The 21451-nt window shown below is 51.5% G+C and overlaps 1 protein-coding gene across 2 annotated transcripts in view; it reads left to right on the top strand.

Moving 5' to 3' along the window:
- The window catches only part of sync (syncoilin, intermediate filament protein), a 91387-nt gene that overhangs the window by 33073 nt on the left and 36863 nt on the right, over positions 1-21451 (top strand). Inside the window, exon 1 of one of the 2 annotated variants that reach the window (XM_072500074.1) lies at positions 8449-8545. The exons of the other annotated variant lie outside the window; for it this stretch is intronic. The gene's annotated coding sequence lies outside the window, so the exon portion shown is untranslated. Of the gene's footprint in view, positions 1-8448; positions 8546-21451 lie in introns of those variants that run through there. 2 annotated transcript variants of the gene reach the window in all.

The following is a 21451-nucleotide window of genomic DNA, read 5'->3' as shown; positions in this document are numbered from 1 at the left end:
GCCCTCCATTGTCCACTACAATAGTCTTGGCCTCAAATAACACCCGTTTTCCCACCAATATTGCCACCCCTCCATTCTTCGCGTCCAGTCCCGAGTGGAATATCTGTCCTACCCATCCCTTTCTTAACCTGACCTGGTCCGCCACCTTCAGGTGTGTCTCTTGGAGCATGACCATGTCTGCCTTCAGTCCCTTTAAGTGCACGAACACTCGAGCCCTCTTCACCGGCCCATTCAGGCCCCTCACATTCCACGTTATCAGCCGGATTGGAGGGGCTCTATCTCCTTTTCTGGGACAGTCCCGTGTCCACGCCTCCCTCACCCTCCAGTCCCCCAGACGGGGACCCCCGTCCCGACCACCTCTTCTATGTCCCATTCCCTTTCGGCCAGTGCAGCAGCAACCCTCCCCCCACCCCCCCCCCCCCACCTTCCCTCCCCCCGCTAGACCCTTGTCTAGCTTTTTTGCTCCCCCATGTCACTCCCGTAAGTCAGCTGACACCTGCTGACCCCGGCTACCCCCGCTATTCCTTTGACCTCCCCGTGTGGGAGTTCCCCCTCCCACCTTTCATCCTGCGCGCGGGAAAAACAAGAAACCCCGCGCTTTCCAAAGTCCGCTCCGCCCCCTCTGGCGCAGCTCCTGTCGTGGACTTGTCTCTCTCCCCCAGCCCATGTAACATTTCCTGCGCGTGATTGACCCCCTATATACAACAACCATCACACATCAAACCTCAAATATCCCCCCCACCCTCACAAACCCTCAGTTAGAGTCCAACTTTTCGGTTTGTACAAAGGTCCACGCCTCTTCAGGCGTTTCAAAGTAATAGTGTTGGCCCTTGTATGTGACCCACAGTCGCGCTGGCTGCAGCATTCCGAATTTCACTTCTTTCCGGTACAATGCTGCTTTGGCCCGGTTGAAACCCGCTCTCCGCTTTGCAACCTCCGTGCTCCAGTCCGGGTATATTCGGATCTCTGCATTGTCCCACTTACTGCTCCACTCCTTCTTGGCCCATTTCAGGACCCACTCTACCGGTGGAACCTCACCACCATCGCCCTGTGTGGCCCATTTGCCCGGGGCCTCCTCACCAGCACCTGGTGTGCCCCGTCCAACCCCAGCGGCCTCGAAGGGGCTTCCTTGCCCATCATCGCCCCGAGCATCGTGCTCGCGTATGCCCCGGCATCGGCCCCCCTCCGCTCCTTCTAACTTCTCGAGCAAGGCGTAAGGCACCGGGCGCGCCCGGAAATAGCGGGGCGTGGCTCCTGGTTCGACTTGGATACGAGCTATGGCCCCTTTTATTTCCCCAAACCGGGCTGGAATACATCTGGGTATCATCCTAGAACCTCAGTCAACCCTCCAGATCCTGTTTGGAGGATGTGCTGCCATTGCAACCGCAAATGGCGCAACCAGTCCCGACCCAACAGGCTGGGCCCATGGCCGCACACCACGATAAGTGGGAAACGCCCCTCCTGGCGTCCATAAACGACAGGGGTCATTGTAGTTCCTGCAATATCCAATGGTTCCCCCGTGTAGGTGGCCAACCAGGCCTGTGAGTCGGTTAATGTAAGGGTCTGTATACCCTGCTTGATGCGGCCAAATGTCCTCTGGGCGATCACGGAGACCACTGCGCCAGTGTCCAACTCCATTTCAAGCGGGTGACCATTGACCCGTACTGTCACCTTAATGGGGGCCACACGGGGAGCTGCCACACAATGCAGCTGCAGGCAGTCGTCCTCCGTCTCCATGTCCTCAGGAGTAGTCGCCGCAGGTTCATCCACATGGAAGGTACGACCCCTGGGCTGGCCCCAGTTTCGGTCAGAATGACGGCACCTCTGGCGCCCCCAGGACCGGCGTCCGCGACGGGGTCGGCGCCTACAAGTCTGACACGGACATGGCTCCTCATCCATTGGTTCTGGAGAAGGCTCCCTTCGGGGAGGAATGTCCGACGGCCACTGGTGTCGATCCGGACGACGCCTCGCCCAAGGTACCGCAGGAGTGCGGGGGGACGTTTTCGGACAGAAGGGGTTGCGCCCCAAGGCATGCATCTCCATTCCCTGTTGCTCCTGCACTCCTCGTTCTGCGCTCTCTCGGGACAATACTATTTCAATGGCCTGTTGAAAAGTCAATGTTGGCTCAGCTAACAACTTTCTCTGGGTGGCCACATTGTTAATACCGCAAACCAAATGGTCGCGTAACATTTCTGACAAGGTCTCACCATCGTCACAGTACTCCGCAATCCTGCGTAGCCTGGATAGAAAATCGGCAAGGGATTCTCCAGGGGTCCTCTCAGCGGTATTAAACCGGTAACGTTGGACTATCGTGGATGGGGTTGGGTTAAAATGTTGCCCCACTAAGTTCACAAGTTCATCAAACGTTTTGGTGTCCGGCGCAGCTGGGTACGTAAGGCTCCTAATCACCCCAAACTTATGCGGGCCGCAGGCGGTGAGCAATATGACCACCTGGCGCTCGTTTTCGGTGATGTTGTTTGCCCGAAGTAGTAACGCATCTGTTGTGCGTACTGGTTCCAGCTTTCCAGCGCAGCATCAAAAACATCCAAACGTCCGTACAGAGGCATGGTATAATAGAAAACAACTTCCAACCTGTATCCAACAAAAATCCAGGGAGGTGGCTTCAGCAGTGTAGACAGCTATTCACTTTAACCCTCGTCGCCAGTTTTGTGAGGGCCACGAAGAATCCAGCACAAGTTTTAAGGATACAAAGAAATAACATTTATTTACAATAACATATATATATACAACAGCAGCAGCAACTTCGCTTGCTGCTCTCTCCTTTCTGGCTGGTTCCAAACTGGCCAGCTTTATTTATACAGGGAGTCTGCTAATGATTTCTCTGCCCCCCTCATTGGGGAAGCTCATACTCCCACAGGATTGTGGGATTGTCATTAGTCCCCAGCCAATGGTAAGCAGGCAGGTTATAACAATTATCCTTCCCAATGCTTGCAGCACCTGCATACTAGCTTTTAGTCACTCATGAACAAGGACATTCAGGTCTTTTTAGACATCACTTCCCAATCACTTACCATTTAAGAAATAATTTTCTTACCAAAGTAAATACGTCACATTTTTCACATTATATTCCATCTACCATGTTCTTGCCCACTCACTTTGTCTGTCTAAATCCCTTTGAAACCTCTTTGCATCCTCCTCCCAACTCACATTACCACCTAGTTTTGTGTCATCAGCAAATTTGGAAATATTACCACAACAGAAAATGCTGGAAAATCTCAACCGGTCTGGCAGCACCTGTGGAGAAAAGCAGAGTTAACATTTCGAGTCCTTATGACTCTACTTCAGAGCGAAGGAGAGGGAGTAAAATGAAGGATAGGGTACTGTATGAGAGGAGATGGAGCAGAGTAAAAGGTCAGTGGCAGTGGGAGCTGGGGGAGATGGCAACAAAGGCGTGTAAGACACAAGATAGAGGAAACATTAATGGCTGCGTGAAGGGTTATAGAAGGTACTGATTGTGGCAAAATGGTAAGATTGCAGAATGGTGTTAATGGGAGAACTAAGGGCAGTGCTCAGTGAAAAGAAAAGTTAAAGAACAAGTGATAGATGGCCCAGTTGTGTGTGTGTGGAGGGGGGGGCTTTGTGTTGGGACAGAAAATGTTTGGGATTAATAGAGAAGGTTAAGATGAAGGAGAAAGGTCACAGTCAAAAATAGTTGAATTTAATGTTGAGTCATGAGGGCTGTCACATGCCTAATTGAAAGATGAGGGGCGGGATTCTCCGTTCCTGAGACTAGAGTGTTGAGGCCGGGGCAGGGTTTGTGGACTTTCATGACAGCAAAACTGGTGCCGCTCCTGGACCGATTCAGTGACAGTCAAGGGACTAGCACTGCCACCACACGGAACACAATTGATTCCAATGAGAAATGGTGTGGGATTCGCCAAGTCCGTGGTGACACTCAGGAGGCTGACAAGCTGCATCCCCGCATACACCATCCCAGCCAACAAGATGGCAATGGTTGCGCTGGAGCGCGCCCATTCCGCTGATGGGTTGGCAGGGGTCAGGGCACATAGAGGGTGCCCTGGGTGGGGGCACCCATACAACATGTGGCCCTAAATTCATAGTGGGCAGTCAGTGGGGTGTGCAGCTGCATGGCTGGTTTGCCGGCTACGGCAATGGTGTTCCATGCCCGTCCACCCTAACCTCACAGCCCATCTCCTGCCTACCCCCCGCTACTCCCCCAGCCCTGGAAGAAGCTCCCCTGCCAGCGGCATAACTGTCAGCAAACTATGGCCTGTGCCCTATCTCCCCCTCATCGGCCCCGACTCCGGTTTCACGATTTTTAAAAGCCCAACTGATCCTCACCGTCAGGAATTTGGCCCATCGGAGGTGGAGATCCCGGAGGCCCCGGAGAATACCGGGATGGGCCCGCTAATGATATGCAAATAGTGTATATTGTACATGCGCTCTGGGACGCTTTAACGCCACTGTCAAGGCGACCGAGAATTGCGATTTGGTGCGAAATTGGCACAGGCCCCGATTTCAGCATCGGAACCGATTCTCTGCCCAATCGCGATTCGGCCGATGGAGAATCCCGCCCAATGTGCTTCTCCCAGCTTCACTGGTGCATTTCAACAGGCCAAGAGAGCAAGATGCTGCATTGAAATGGCAAGCGACAGGAAGGTTGGATTCATGCTTGCGGACTGAATAAAAGTGTTCTGCAAAGCGGTTCTCCAGTCTGCATTTGGTCTTCACAATATAGAGGAGATTGCATTGGGAGCAGTGAATACAGGAGGCCAACTTGAAGGGGGTGCAAGTGAAATGCGGCTTAACCTGGAAGGACTGTTTGGGGCCTTAGAAAGTGAGGAGGCAAAGGGACAGGTGTTGCATCTTCTGCATTTGCCTGGGAAGGTGCCGTGGGAAGGGGATAAGGAGTTCGGGATGATGGAGAAAAGGGCCACAGTGTCACGAAGCTAGCGGTGCTTGCACAATGCTGATGGGAGCAGTGGGGTGAGAGGAAGATGTGTTTGGTGGTGGCATCATGCTGGTGTTGGCAGAAATGGTGGAGGATGATCCTTTGAATGCAGAGGCTGTTGGGGTGAAAAGTGGGTATCATGGTTCTGGGATGGAGGGGAAGGGGTGAGGGCAGAGGTGAGGGAATTGAATTGTATCTGGTTGAGCGCCCTGACAACCACAGGAAACCACAGTTAAGGATGATGTAGACATGCCAGAAGCACCATTTTCTGGCATCATCAGAATAGGTTCGATGGAGGCAGAGAAACTGGGAGAATGGGAAAGAGTCCTTACAGGGAGCAGGGTGTGAGGAGCTGTAGTTTTTAAAAATATAGATTTAGAGTACACAATTCTTTTTTTTCCAATTAAGGGGCAATTTAGCATGGCCAATCCACCTACCCTGCACATCTTTGGGTTGTGAGGCTGAGATCCATCAGACACTGGGAGAAAGTGCAAACTCCACACCGACAGTGACTCGGGGCCAGGATCGAACCCAGGCCCTCGGCTAACTGCTGCGCCACCGTGCTGCCCATTATAATAATAATCTTTATTGTCACAAGAAGACTTACATTAACACTGCAATTAAGCTACTGTGAAAAGTCCCTAGTCGCCACATTCCGGCGCCTGTTCGAGTACATAGATACATAGATACATAGAAGATAGGAGCCTGCTCCACCATTCATCACGATCATGGCTGATCATCCAACTCAATAGCCTAATCCTGCTTTCTCCCCATAGCCTTTGATCCCATTCTCCCCAAGTGCTATATCCAGCTGCCTCTTGAATGTATTCAAAGTTTTGGCATCAACTACTTCCTGTGGGAATGAATTCCACAGGCTCACCACTCTTTGTGTGAAGAAATGTCTCCTTATCTCTGTCTGAAATGGTTTACCCTGAATCCTCAGACTGTGAGCCCTGGTTCTGGACACACCCATCACATCTGGGCACACAGGGAGAAATCAGAGTGTCCAAATTACCTAATAGCATGGGCGGGATTCTCCCCTACCCGGCGGGGCGGGAAGTCCCGGCACCGAGGAGTGGCGTGACCCACTCCGGCGTCGGGCCGCACCTTCAGGGTCTAGGCCGGCGCTGGCAGGGTTGGGACGGAAGGGGCTTGGCACTGCGCCAACCGGCGCCGAAGGGCCGCCGCCAGCTGGCGCGAGTTGCCGCATGCGCAGGAGCGCCCGCATGGGCTGGCGTCATCCCAGCGCATGCGCAGGGGTGTTCATCTCCGCACCGGCCATGGCGGAAGTCCACAGCAGCCGGTGCGGAGGAAAAGAGTGCCCCCACGGCACAGGCCCACCCGCGGATCGGTGGGCCCCGATCGCGGGCCAGGCCACCTTGGGGGCACCCCCCAGGGCCAGATCCGCCCGCGCCCCCCAAGGACCCTGGCGGCCGCCCGCAGAGCCAGGTCCCGCCGGTAAGTACGAGGTCTAATTTGCGCTGGCGGGACCGGCCTAAAACGGGCAGCCGCTTGGCCCATCGCGGCCCGGAGAGTCACCGGGCGCGATTCCCGCCCCCGTCAAAACCCCGGCACCGGAGAATTCGGCATCCGGCGGGGGCGGGATTCATGCCCCCTCCCCCCTCCCTTGTCATGAATATTGGTGGTCAGTGTCACTGGAAATGGAGACAGAGAGGTCAAGGAAGGGAAAAGTCAAAAGATAGACCATGTGAAGGTGAACGAGCGGCAGAACTTGGAAAAAATATCGATAATTTTTTCGAGGTCCAGACGAGAGCATGAAGCAGCACCAATGCAGTAATTGATGTAAGAAATAAGAGTTGCGGGAGGAGGTTGGAGTAGGACTGGAATAAGGAATGTTCGGGTTTCTGCTCAAGGAAGAAGTGGAAAACCTTCAGACCATCCTGGAGGCGGATGGAGGTGTAAAGGGATTGGATGTCCGTAGTTGGAGCCAGGAAACTCTAAATTGTTGATATGACGTCGAGCTTCAGAGTAATCGCAAATGTCGGTGCTCAAGGGGAGCGAGGATGGAGTCAAGCTAGGAAGAAATGAGTTCCATGGGGCATGAACAGGCTGATACAATGAGTCTACCAGGACAGTCCTGTTTGTGAATTTGGGGGAGGAGATAGAAGTGGGCTGTCTGGGGTTGGGGGACTATGAGGTTGGAAGCTGTGGAGGGAAGATCAACAGAGGAGATGAGGAGACAGTCTTGGAAACAATAACTTGATGTTTGTGGTGGGGTCATGGTCCAGGGTGGAGGTAGGAGGAAGTGTCTGAGAGTTGGCATTCAATTCCCACGGCTGGATGAGGAAAAGAGGCAGGCACTGGAGGAGCCATTAGGGTAGATGGAGGTGATGGGTAGCATAAAAGGGATGGAGTCAGTGGAATATTCGCAGGCCCCCACCCTGGAGGGATTGGCGCAGAGAAAGACGTTACAGGGGCAGTTTGACAGGCTGATGACGGGAAAGGCTGTTGGGCAGCATTCCGGGGGTGGTTACAAAGGACCACACAGGCTTCGTGAAGGATAGGCTATTTTCCTTAAATATTAGGCAGTTATTTAATGTGATCATGACCCCATGGAAGGGATGTGTATCATAGAATCATAGAATTTACAGTGCAGAAGGGAGCCATTCGGCCCATTGAGTCTGCACCGGCCCTTGGATTGAGCACCCCACTTAAGCCCACACTTCCAACCTATCCCAGTAACCCCACCTAACCTCTTTGGACACTAAGGGCAATTTTATCATGGCCAATCCACCTAACTTGCACATCTTTGGACTGTGGGAGGAAACCGGAGCACCCGGAGGAAACCCACGCAGACACGGGGAGAACGTGCAGACTCCGCACAGACAGTGACCCAAGCCGGGAATCGAACCTGGGACCCTGGAGCTGTGAAGCAACTGTGCTAACCACTGTGCTGCCCATGGTACTGAGAGGTGCACTGGAGGTACTGATCTCCACAAATGCAGAGAAGACTTTCTACCAGGTGGGGTGGCAGTACCGGTTCAAGGTTGTGGGAACGTTTGGGTTGTGGACGAATTTTGTGGCATGTCTGCTGTACATGTCTCCAGTGGCAAGTGTACAGACAGATGAGATGAGTTCACAGTGCTTCGGGTTTCAGAGGGGAACGAGGCGGGGTGTCCGCTGTCGTCGCTGCTGTTCGCGCTGACGATAGAGCCCTTGGCAATGGCCCTTAGGGGATCAACAGAGTAGCAGGGCATTATGAGAGGGAGTAGGGAGTAGGGAACACAGCGTGGCGTTTTATGCTGATGACCTGCTACTGTTCGTGTCGACACACTGGAGTGTGGGGAAATTTAGGGGTGTTGACATTTAGGGTGGCCAGGGATAGGTTCAGGTATCTGTCGGTCCAGATGACAGGGGAGTGATCAACTTTGCCCAAATGGAATTTTTTTTTTTCTTGTTTGAAAATCTTTTTATTGGCGTTTCTCATATTTATAAACAGTTGTTACTTATATACATTACATTTTTCTTGCCCGCGCTAATTTGCTTTATTTTACAGAACAGGCCGACGAACTGCCCCCAAGTATCCAGGAAGCCTAACTCTGACCCTCGGATGGCGAAATTAATCTTCACCAGGTGGAGAAATTCCAAGAGGTCAGGGAGCCAGTCTGCAGCTGTGGGCGGTGCTGCCGATCGCCAGCCGAGCAGGATTCTCCGGCGAGCGATTAGGGAAGCAAAAGCAAGGGTGTTGGCCCCCTTCCCCATGTGTGGCTCTGGCTGCTCCGATACCCCAAAGTTGCCAGTATTGGGCATGGCTTCACCCTCACCCCCACAACCTTGGACATTGCCTCGGAGAAGGCTGTCCAGAACCCAGCAAGTTTGGGACAAGCCCAAACCATGCGGGTATGGTTGGCCGGGCCCCTCTGGCACCGCTCACATTTGTCCTCCACCTCCGGGAAGAACCTGCTCATTCGGGTTCTGGTCAGGTGCGCTCTGTGCACCACTTTGAGCTGCATTAGGCTTAGCCTTGCTCATGCTGCTCAGTGCTTCGCTCCAGAGTCCCCATCCTACCTCTGTCCCCAGTTCGTCCTCCCATTTTTGTCTGATCCCGTCCAGTGGAGTCCGGGCTCTGTCCATTAGCTGTCCTTCTATTTTCCCACATAGCCCCCCCTTCTCGCTGCTTGTGCCTATCAGGTCCTCTAGTAGTGTGCTTTCTGGGGCCCCGGGGTACCCTACTGTTTCTTTGCGGAGGAAGTGCTTTATTCGAAGGTGTCTCAATTCCTGTCCTTTTGCTGGTTTCCACTTCCTCGTCAGTTCGTCCAGCATCGCCAGTCTGTGCCCTACGCAGAAGTCCCCGACCGTCAGTGTGCCCCCGTCCCGCCTCCATCTTTTGAAGGTGGTATCTAGCATGGCTGGGGGGGGGAATCTGTGATTGCCGCAGATGGGGGCCATGGGGGACATTTTTGTTATCCCGAAGTGTTGCCTGAGCTGGGTCCACGTTCTCAGCATGGCCACTACCACTGGGCTTGTTGTGTATCTTGTTGAGGAGGATGGGAGTGCTGCTGTGGCCAGGGCCCGGAGGGCCGTTCCTTTACAGGATGCCTCCTCCATTTGTACCCAATCTGTGTCGGGTTCTTGTACCCATCACCTCACTTTTTCTGCCTTTGCTGCCTAGTGGTAGTATTGTAGATTCGGTATAGCTAAGCTCCCTCTGACCTTCCCTCTTTGCAGTGTCGGTTTGGGAATTCTCGTATTCTTACCCACCCCACACAAACACTATGATTAGACTGTCTACGTTTTGGAAAAAGGCCTTGGGGATGAAGATCGGGATGGATCTAAACAGGAAGAGGAACCTTGGCAGTACGTTCAACTTGATCATCTGCACTCTCCCCGCCAAAGAGTGGGAGTGAGCCCCACCTTTGAAGGTCTCTTCTTACTTCCTCCACCAGGCTGGTCAGGTTCCACTTGTGGGTCTGTGTCCAGTCTCTGGCTATCTGGATCCCCAGGTAGCGGAATCTGTTCGGGGCTGTTTTGAACGGGAGCACCTCCAGCTCTCTCCCTCCCCCGTTTGGGTTCATTGGGAATGCCTCGCTTTTGCCCAGGTTAAGTTTGTATCCCGAGAAGGTTCCAAACTCTTTCAGCATTTGCAGTATTACCTTCAGTCCCTCCTGTGGCTTCGCGACATAGAGGAGCAGGTCATCTGCATAGAGTGAGACTCTGTGCTCTCTGTCTCCTCTCCGGATTCCCTTCCAAATTTTCGCGTCCCGCTGGGCTATCGCCAGGGGTTGGATGGCTAGCGTGAACAATAGTGGGGACAGGGGGCAGCCCTGTCTTGTTCCTCTCTGCAGCTGGAAGTATTCAGAGCTGGTGGTGTTTGTTCAGACACTCGCTTTGGGAGCATTGTACAAGAGCCTCACCCAGGCGGTGAACCTCGCTCCTAGCCCAAACCGTTCCAGTACCTCGAGGAGGTACTTCCATTCGACTCTGTCAAAAGCCTTTTCTGCGTCCAGGGAGACGATCACCTCTGGTGTTCTCTCCCCGGGTGGGGTCATTATCACATTCAGCAGCTGCCTGATGTTCGCTGTGAGCTGACAAAGCCCATTTGGTCCTCTGCGACCACCTCTGGTACACAGCCCTCCAGCCTTTTGGCCAGGAATTTTACGAGTATTTCCGCATCCACGTTCAGCAGTGAAATGGGTCTGTATGATCCGCATTCCGTCAGGTGCACAAATGGAATTTAACAACGTTGGTGGACGAAGTAAAGGTGGACTTTCGGAGATGGGATATACTACACCTCACACTGGCAGGAGGGCCCAAGTGGTGAAAATGAACGTCCTGCCAGGGTTCCTATTCATATTCTGGACCCACCCAATCTTCATTCAGAGAGCCTTTTTCTAGAAGCTGGACACAGTGATTTTGGAGTTTATACGGGTGGGGAAGGTGCCAAGGGTAAAGAGGACCCTGTTACAGAGGCAGAAAGGGGGGTTGGCGTTACCGAATCTGCTGCACTATTACTGAGTGGAGAAAGTGAGGCGGTGGTGGGAAGGAGAGGGGTTAGAATGGGTTAGGGTGGAGGAGGAGCCCTGTAGAGGGTCCAGCCTGAGCCATGGTGACGGCGCGCTACCGCTGACAATGAGGAGATATACTGAGAGCCCGGTCGGACAGTCCACAATTAGGGTGTGGTAACAGCTGAGGAGATACTTTAGGATGGAGGGTGTCATGATATGCAGACACACACATAATGATATACAGACAAGCAACTATTGGACACAGAGAACAGGACATGACCAATAAGCAGGCAGGACACTCAGGGGTGGGATCTGACTATAAAAGACACGAGGCGCTCACACTCCGCCTCTTTCCACTGTTGAACATCTAGAGAGTCGTCAAGGGTGTTGTTACAATCGCCCACCTCCACCACGTGGCTAAGAGCTAGTCTGGTTCAGTCAAACAGAGTAACCACACTTCAGTTAGCAGAGAGTCGAACTCACAGAGAACTGTGCTAACTGTGCTATTAGTTCAATAAACCTGATTGAACTAACTTCAAGGTCTGGAGTATCTTTCTGATCTAAGCTGCATCCAGTTGCAGCCAGTGTTATAGCAGTGTACCTAACACAACATGATACCAGGAGACTACTAATTTAAGGTGGTTTACCACAGTCCGTTCCGTGACGACCAGTAAATGTATCCCGGCACCATGGAGAAGATTCAGGCTCCTCACCAGCTCAGGACCTCCGGCAATCTCAGTGCCAACTGGCGGATGTTCAAGCAAAAGTTTCTGCTGTACATCGAAACCTCAGACCTCGAGGGTGCGACTGATGCAAGAAAGATCGCGCTTCTCCTCTCAACAGCGGTTGATCAAGCCATCGAACTCTTCAACTCGTTTAACATCACCGAAGGCCAGGACAAGACAAAGTTTCAGACCATCCTGGACAAGTTTGATAGTCACTGTGAAGTGGACACCAATGAAATCTTCGAGCACTACATATTCAAACAACGTCTTCAAGGTAAAGATGAATCTTTCAATGGCTTCTTAACTAGCCTCCGCCTGCTAGTGCTGTCCTGCAACTTTGGTGATATTGCTGACTCCATGATCAGAGACCAAATCGTGTTTGGAGTTCACTCTGATCCTCTGAAAGAGCAGTTCTTAAAAATCAAATATATGACCCTGCCAGTCGCGATTAAAACATGGACAGTGCATGAGCACGCAAAAAATCGGTATTCCCAATACAAATCGGCTGAAAATGATAAACTTGCCTCCCATGAGGCAGAGAGTGTGCAGGCCATCGCCCGGATGCAGCGCCTCAGCATTGAAGACAGCGGCCATTTTGCACGCTTTTCCCGGGGCCCCACGCATGCGCGATGTGAATGGGATAACGAAGCGGCCGACACCCACACTGCGCAGGTGCAGACGTCTGCCGACCGCACTGCACATGTGCGACGACGTACACCGCGTCACGACGCCGACGTCATGACGTGCCCAAACTGTGGCAATGCCCACTTAAAGGAACACTGCCCTGCAAGAGACAAGCGATGTTTAAACTGCGGGAAGCCTGGACGCTATGCAGTCTTGTGCAGGTCTGCACCACCAGTCAGAGGCCAGTGCTCCCAATTCCGTCGACGGCGCGTCCAGAATGTGCAACGACGATTACAGGATCCTGATCCTGGCAGTACTTGGACGATCCAGAGGACGAATACCTGGAGTCCGCCTACCGAGTGGGCATCATTACCACATGTGAACATGCCACACCTAACTCATCTCACATTCAGTCCGTCCTCGCTGTGGATTCTGCGGACGAATGGCGTGCGGTGATGCAGGTCAACCGCTGCTCCATCAAGTTCAAGCTGGACACAGGTGTTTCTGCCAACCTCCTCTCACAGGCAGACTTCAAACGCATCAAGAATCCCCCCAAGGTCCTTCCAGCAGCCTGCCAGCTCCTGGACTATAACGGTAATGCCATCATGGCACTGGGGTCCTGCCATCTACTCGTCTCCAACCGGAGTACCCATGCACCACTGTTAAGGTTTGAAATTGTCAAGCCAGACAGGGCATCCCTACTGGGCGCGCATGCCTGCAAAAAGCTAGACCTGGTGCAGCGTGTTTATTCAACGACATCCTCCAACGTGGATCTTCAAGCTGGCATTGATGACATCCTCGTTCAGTATCCAGATGTGTTTGACGGGATGGGCACTTTGCCATATTGGCACAAGATCCTACTGCGACCTGATGCCAAGCCAGTTGGTCCATGCACCAGTCAGTCGGGTCCCAGCTCTGCTGAAGGAGCGCCTGAAGGAACAGCTCAAGGGCTCATTTCCAGAGTAACCGAACTGAACCGACTGACTGGGTCAGCTCGATGGTGGTGGTTAAAAAAACCTCTGGCGACCGGCGCATCTGCAATGATCCCAAGGATCTCAACCAGAATATAATGCATGAACACTACCCCATCCCGAAGCGGGAGGAGCTCACCAGTGAGATGGCACATGCACGGTTTTTCACGAAGTTAGATGCGTCACATGGATTCTGGCAAACCCAGCTGGATGAGTCCAGCAGAAGGCTCTGCACCTTCAACACACCGTTTGGCAGGTACTGCTATAACCGTATGCCATTCGGCATCGTCTCGGCATCGGAGATATTTCATCGCATCATGGAGCAGGTGATGGAGGGCATCGAAGGGGTTCATGTGTACGTGGACGACGTCATCATATGGTCCACGACCCCTGAGGAGTATGTTTCCCGTCACCAGCAGGTATTCTGCCGTGTCCACGCCAATGGCCTGAAGCTGAACAGGGCCAAATGTTGCTTTGACATGTCGACACTCAAGTTCCTAGGAGACCAGATCTCTCAGCAGGGCGTGTGCCCCGACACAGACAAGGTCAAGGCTACCGCAGCCATGAAGGTCCCGGGAGACAAGAAGGCGGTATTACGCTTCCTGGGCATGGTCAATTTTCTGGGCAAGTTCACCCCAAACATGGCTTCATACACCACGCCCTACGAAACCTAGTGAAGAAGTCCACTGCCTTCGAGTGGAAGGCGGCCCATCAGGCAGAGTGGTTGGAGCTGAAAGCCAAGCTCACCACTGCACCCGTATTGGCATTCTTTGACCCAGACAGGGAAACAAAATCTCGACAGATGCGAGCCAGGATGGCATCGGTAAGGTCCTACTGCAATGCGATGACACTTCATCTTGGGCACCGGTTGCCTACGCATCAAAGACAATGACGCCCACTGAACAAATCGAGAAGGAATGCCTGGGCCTTCTCACTGGCATTCTCAAGTTTCACGACTATGTCTACGGCTCGCCGACATTCATAGCCGAGACGGATCACAGGCCCCTGGTCCACATTATCCACAAGGACCTTAATGACATGACGCCTCGGTTACAGCGCATCCTCCTCAAACTCAGGTGGTACGACTTTGACCTGGTCTACATGCCTGGCAAGGAGCTCATCATTGCCGATACACTGTCACGCTCCATCACCGTGCCTAGTGAACCACTGAACGTCATCCAGCAAATTGAGTCACAGGTTGAGTCACAGGTGCAGCTGTGTGCTACCACACTCCCGGCATCTGAGGAGAAGGTGATTCGTATCCGTGAGGAGACAGCCAAAGACCCCCTCTTGCAGCGTGTTATGCAACACCTAGCCAATGGCTGGCAAAAAAGGCAGTGCCCTCAATTTTTCAATGTAAAGGGCGACCTGATGGTGGTTGATGGCATCCTCCTCAAACTGGACCGGATTGTAATTCCACACAGTCTCCAGAGCTTGGTTCTCCGTCAAATCCATGAGGGCCATCTGGGTGTGGAAAAGTGCAGACGCGGAGCCAGACAGGCTGTCTACTGGCCCGGGATCAGCCAGGACATCACAAACATGGTCCTTAACTGTGCGACCTGTCAACGCTTCCAGCCAGCGCAGAGTAAGGAGACACTTCAGCAGCATGCAATCGAAACCGCTCCGTGGTCCAAGGTTGGCATTGACCTCTTTCATGCAAATGGTCGTGATTACGTGTTAATCATCGATTACTTTTCCAATTACCCTGAAGTCGTGAAGCTCTCAGGCCTCACATCTCGGACCGTCATCAAGGCCTGTAAGGAGACGTTCTCCAGGCACGGTATCCCACTCACTGTCATGAGTGACAATGGCCCGTGCTTCAACAGCCATGAATGGTCTCTGTTTGCCCAGTCGTATCAGTTCAAACACGTTACTTCCAGCCCACACGATCCGCAGTCAAATGGAAAAGTTGAGAAAGGGGTGCACATAGTGAAGCAGCTCATCTGCAAGGCCGCGGATTCTGCGTCTGACATTCACCTTGCGCTGCTTGCGTATGGGGCGACCCCACTGTCCACTGGCATGTCGCCGGCTCAACTCCTGATGAACAAGGACCTGCGAACGACACTTCCAGCCATACACATGCCCAACCTGGATCACCTCCCGGTGCTGCAGAAGGTGCAGCAACTCCGAGACCGGCAAAAACAGGCTATGATGCTCATGCCACCGATTTGCCCGTGTTATCCCCGTCAGACACTGTTCGGGTCAAGATCCCTGATGGAGGCTGGTCAGCTCCAGCTGTCGTTGTTCGACAGGCTGCCCCCCGCTCGTATGTTGTGCGTCTGGCTGATGGTTCTGTTGTGCGACGGAACAGACGGGCACTGCGCAAAGTTGCCTGCCCGCAACCACATTCATCTCCGTTTCCTTCTGTTGTTTTGTCACCTCCTGATACCTCGACTCACGAGGCCACCAGTCAGGCTTCAATACCGTCCATCAAGGCGCTGTCGCCCCCACCACCACCTCTCCGGCGGTCGACCAGGATCAGACGCAAGCAACAGAGACTGGACTTATGAACATTTGTTCTGTTTGCTATGTTCTGTGTTCTCGCATTAGACAGCTGTTTTCCATGTACATATGTTCACATCCACTGCATGTATATATGTTAATATTGGCCTATTCTTGTAAATACGTTCACATATGTCATCCAAACATTAAAAAAAGGGTAGATGTCATGATATGCAGCCACACACATAATGATATACAGACAAGCAGCTAATGGACGCAGAGAACAGGACATGACCAATAACCAATGAACATCTAGAGAGTCAGTCAAGGGTGTTGTTACAATCTCCCACCTCCACCACGTGGCTAAGAGCTAGTCTGGTTCAGTCAGACAGAGTAACCACACTTAAGTTAGCAGAGAGTCGAACTCACAGAGAACTGTGCTAACTGTGCTATTAGTTCAATAAACCTGATTGAACTAACTTCAAGGTCTGGAGTATCTTTCTGATCTAAGCTGCATCTAGTTGCAGCCAGTGTTAGACCAGTGTACCTAACACGACAGAGGTGATGTCGGTGTCAACACCATTGTGTGAGAACCACAGGTTCAATCTGGGGGAGACAGATGGTATGTACAGGAGGTAGAGAGAGGTGGGGCTAGAGGGCAAGAGATTTATATCTAGAGGAAATATTTGCAAGTCTGGAAGAGCTCCCGAAGGGAAGTGAATTTAGGTATATGCAAGTGAGGGACTTTGCACGGAAGATATGTAGATGGTTTCCCAAGCTGCCGAAATGTGCCCTATTGGAACAGTTGCTGCTTCCAGACATGGAAGGAAAGGGTAGGATTGGGGACATATATGGGTGGCTGGGGGAACACAAGTAGTGAGGATTAAGGAGAAGTGGGAGGAGTTGGGGAGGGAGATAGGATGAGGAGTGCAAAGTGAGGTGCTGCGCAGGGTTAATTTGACCTCCTCGTGTGCGAGGATGAGTTTGATACAGTTTAAGATGGCACACAGGGCGTACATGACTCGGGCGAGGATGAGTGGGTTCTTCCAGGAGGTGGCAGACGAGTGAGAGGAGTGTGGGCGAGAACCAGCGAACCACAGGCATATGTTCTGGGGGTGTGAGAGGTTGGAGAGACATTGGGAGGGGGTGTTCGGGACGCTAGCAAAGATAGGAGTGGGGGTAGAGGCCGGGCCGGACCCTATGGTGGCGATCTTTAGGGTATCGGAAAAGGCAGAGCTATTGGAGGGGAGGAAGGCCGACGTCGTAGCCTTCGCCTCTCTAGTTGCCCGCCGAAGGATTTTGCTGGCACGATGGTCGACAACGCCGCCAGGGCTGGCAGCCTGGCAAGGGGACCTGTACGACTTCCTCCGGTTGGAGAAGATTAAGTTTGAATTGAGGGATCAGCGGAGGGCTTTGAGACACGGTGGGGACTGTTCACAACCATGTTTGAGGAATTGTTCGTCACAGGGCAGGAGGGGGGAGGGGGTGGCAAGGGGGGAAAACTTGTCCAAACTGTAAATCGTGAGATGCGGAGAATGCTGTCCGGTATCTTTATGTTCTTGTACTTTTGAGTTTTAAAAAAAATGTAATATGTTAGATCTCGCGAGGTATGGCAAGCCGGGTAAATCGCGTGAGACGCCTCGCGTGTGATTTACCAGCCACGTGTGCCCAGGTTCAGGAACTGCCCGGTTGTTAAATTTCAACCTTAGTGTCCAGTTTACATTTTAGCTGTCCTGATGCTGTCCTTACAATAACCCAAAGATTAAACTGTCCAATCCAAATTAGTTGGGGTTTTCCTTTAAAAAGATTTCAACGAACTGTCGGTTTGTTTCTTCAAAATAAAAGTTCTATTTTTAGCACATTCGCATGGCAACTGTCAACAATGTTTTTATTTTTACAGCGGTATTCACAGTTGTTATGGTCTCACATTACGACAGTGGCTACACTTCAAAAGAAGTAAGAGACGTCCAGAGGCCATGGAAAGTGCTAGATCAATACAAATCTTTCTTTTTTAATGTCACGTCTATATGTGACAACCAGGTTAATTATCCTTTTTAAATTTAGAGTACCCATTTCTTCCAATTAAGGGGCAATTTTAGTGTGGCCAAACCACCTATCCTGCGCATATTTTTGGGTTGTGTGGCTGAGACCCACACAGACACGGGGAAAATGTGCAAACTCCACACGGACAGTGACCCGGGTCCGGGATAGAACCCGGTTCCTCGGTGCCGCGAGGCAGCAGTGCTAATCACTGCGTCACCGTGCTGCCTTATCTGATGAAATAACCACTGACCACTTCACACATAAGTTCCCTCATGGTCATAATTTTTAAAATAAATTTAGAGTATCCAATTCTTTTGTTCCAATTAAGGAGCAATTTAGCAGGGCCAATCCACCTACCCAACACATCTTTTGGGGCTGTGGGGGTGAGACCCATGCAGACACGGGGGTAATGTGCAAACTCCACACAGACAGTGACCTGGGGCCGGGATTGAACCGATCCTTGGCGCCATGAGGCAGCAGTGCTAACCACTGCGTCACTGTGCCGCCCCTCATGGTCACAATTGGCTGTGCCCAGAATCCAACACAACATCCCAGCATTCTACCTGAATATTACACTGCGTTCCAGTCGCTTATTCAGACACAGCATTCAGGCCTCACTTTACCTGAGTGTCCCATTTGGGCACACTGAGCATCACTCCATGCTAAAAGGCTGCTAACAATGAGCATGACTGCCTCCCTGTGCCACCAGCCAGAGGCCATTCAGCCTATCAGATCTGCATAGGTGAAATGGAGCTAATGAAAAGCAAGCCTTTGTATTTTAATAAAAAGAGAAATGACAAATATTCTCTTCAATATTCTTTTCTCAGGACCACAAACATTACATACCTCATCTGTCTTAATACCAAGACCAGAAATTCCATGAATTCCACCAACAATGGTGAAACAATTGTACCCTCAAGTGTGGACCCTGTTGAAATTGATGTGCAGTGGAAGGGGCAGGTTGGTACAAATATCACATTGGGCACACCTCCGGTGCCCATCTTCCCACCCTTGCCACAATCTCTCATGTCAATCCAGCTGTGGGGAAAGTTGACTAACCAGGTCTCCCCTCAGTCTCTAAGCCCTTATGGAGACTAAATGCCTGCACTCAATCAGTTAACCAGTCTTAACTGGGATCCTAATCCTGCCTGGTGTATGTGTTCTATAAGGTCTACTCCTGCTCCCATTTCCGATCTTCTTGTCTGTTCTCTCCTTTTCCATTACGAGACCAAGGGAACTCCGGAGGAATTCAAGTCTTTAACTGTAGAATTAAGTGCAAGGCCAAGAGGAATGAAAATTAATTTCAGTTGGACTCACTAACTTAAATTCATTTTGAAAAAGGCAAAAACTTTGTAATGCCTTGACTAGAGCAAACAATACATACCTAGTTATTAATCTACATGATGGCCCATCAAGCTAGCAGTTCAAAGAACTGAGCTTGAATTTTAATATAGAAAGGTAAAGAATTTAAAAGGAAAGGTTTCCAGATCAGGAAGGTTCTGGTCTCTTTCAATACCACCTAATTTTTATAATTTTGTCATAATTACCCAGAAACTATAGAAAGATAGAATGATTCCGGCACAGAAGGAGACCATTCAGCCCATTGTGATTGGGCTAGCCCGCTGACATGCAGCATGCTGATCTGGGAAATAAATCCAACAATATCTACATACAGAGGTCACAGACCAGGCACAGAGCTTTGACAAAGGGTCATCTGGACTCGAAACATCAGCTCTTTTCTCTCCTTACAGATGCTGCCAGACCTGCTGAGATTTTCCAGCATTTTCTCTTTTGGTCACAGACCAGATTGATAGTGATTAATCTGCTCTGTTTTATCACCCACCAGCCTGCTCTTGCCAAGACTGCTAGAGCTCCGGACAGATTGTGAGATAAGACTAATGAGAGGTCAATAAATTTGTTTTGAAGCACTGGCTGTAATACTACTCAGTAGAGAAGATGTGTGAAGATATCAGTTCAGTCCATAAAAGGGTCATTCAGGAGTCTGGTGACAGCAAGGAAGAAGCTGTTTTTGAACCTGTTAGTGCGTGTTCTCAGACTTTTGTATCTCCTGGAAGAGATTGGAAGAGAGAATAACCTGGGTGGGAGGGGCCTTTGATTATGCTGCTCGCTTTCCCAAGGCAGCGGGAGGTGCAGACAGGGTCAATAAATGAGAGGCGGTTCGCATGATGGACTGGGCTGTGTTCACGACTCTCTGAAGTTTCCTGCAGTCTTGGGCTGAGCAGTTGCCATTCCAGGCTGTGATGTAGCCAGATAGGATGCTTTCTCTGCTGCATCTGTAAAAACTGGTAAGAGTCAATGAGGACATGTCAAATTTCCTTAGTTTCCTGAGGAAGTATAGGCACTGTTGTGCTTTCTTGGTCGTATCGTCGTCATGGGTGAACCAGAACAGATTGTAGGTGCTCTCATCCCACGAACTCCCCGCATTGGAGATCTCTACTGCCTCCCGAAAATACACAAGGCCAACACACCAGGCCGTCCTATCGTTTCAGGCAATGGGACCCTGTGTGAGAACCTCTCTGGCTACATCGAGGGCATCTTGAAACCCATCGTACAAGGTACGCCCAGCTTCTGTCGTGACACGACGGACTTCCTACAGAAACTCAGCACCCATGGACCAGTTGAACCAGGAACATTCCTCGTCACAATGGACGTCTCGGCACTCTACACCAGCATCCCCCATGACGACGGCATTGCTGCAACAGCCTCAGTACTCAACACCGACAACTGCCAATCTCCAGACGCAATTCTGCAACTCATCCGCTTCATTCTGGATCACAACGTCTTCAGCTTCGACAACAAGTTCTTCATCCAGACGCACGGAACAGCCATGGGGACCAAATTTGCACCTCAATATGCCAACATCTTCATGCACAAGTTTGAACAAGACATCCTCACCGCACAGGACCTTCAACCGACGTTATACACCAGATACATCGATGACATTTTTTTCCTTTGGACCCACGGCGAAGAATCACTGAAACGACTACACGATGACATCAATAAGTTCCATCCCACCATCAGAATCACCATGGACTACTCTCCAAAATCAGTTGCATTCTTGGACACACTCATCTCCATCAAGGACAGTCACCTCAGCACTTCGTTTTACCGCAAGCCCACGGATAACCTCACGATGCTCCACTTCTCCAGCTTCCACCCTAAACACATTAAAGAAACCATCCCCTATGGACAAACCCTCCGTATACACAGGATCTGCTCAGATGAGGAGGAGCATAACAGACATCTACAGACACTGAAAGATGCCCTCGTACGAACGAGATTTGGCGCTCGACTCATCGATCAACTTGGAACTGTTCCAACGCGCCACTGCGAAAAACCGCACCGACCTCCTCAGAAGACAAACACGGGACACAACCGACAGAGTACCCTTCGTTGTCCAGTACTTTCCCGGAGCAGAGAAACTACGACAGCTTCTTCACAGCCTTCAACACGTCATCGATGAAGATGAACATCTTGCCAAGGTCATCCCGACACCCCCACTACTTGCCTTCAAACAACCGAGCAACCTCAAACAAACCATTGTTTGCAGCAAACTACCCAGCCTTCAGAACAGTGACCACGACACCACACAACCCTGCCATGGCAATCTCTGCAAGACGTGCCAGATCATCGACATGGATACCACTATTACACGTGAGAACACCACCCACCAAGTACACGGTACATACCCGTGCGACTCGGCCAACGTTGTCTACCTCATACGCT

The sequence above is a fragment of the Scyliorhinus torazame genome, chromosome 1, assembly GCF_047496885.1.
Source record: "Scyliorhinus torazame isolate Kashiwa2021f chromosome 1, sScyTor2.1, whole genome shotgun sequence".
NCBI lineage: Eukaryota > Metazoa > Chordata > Chondrichthyes > Carcharhiniformes > Scyliorhinidae > Scyliorhinus > Scyliorhinus torazame.
The sequence above is the reverse complement of the archived record's forward strand: the minus strand, read 5'-3'. Positions and strand labels throughout refer to the sequence as shown.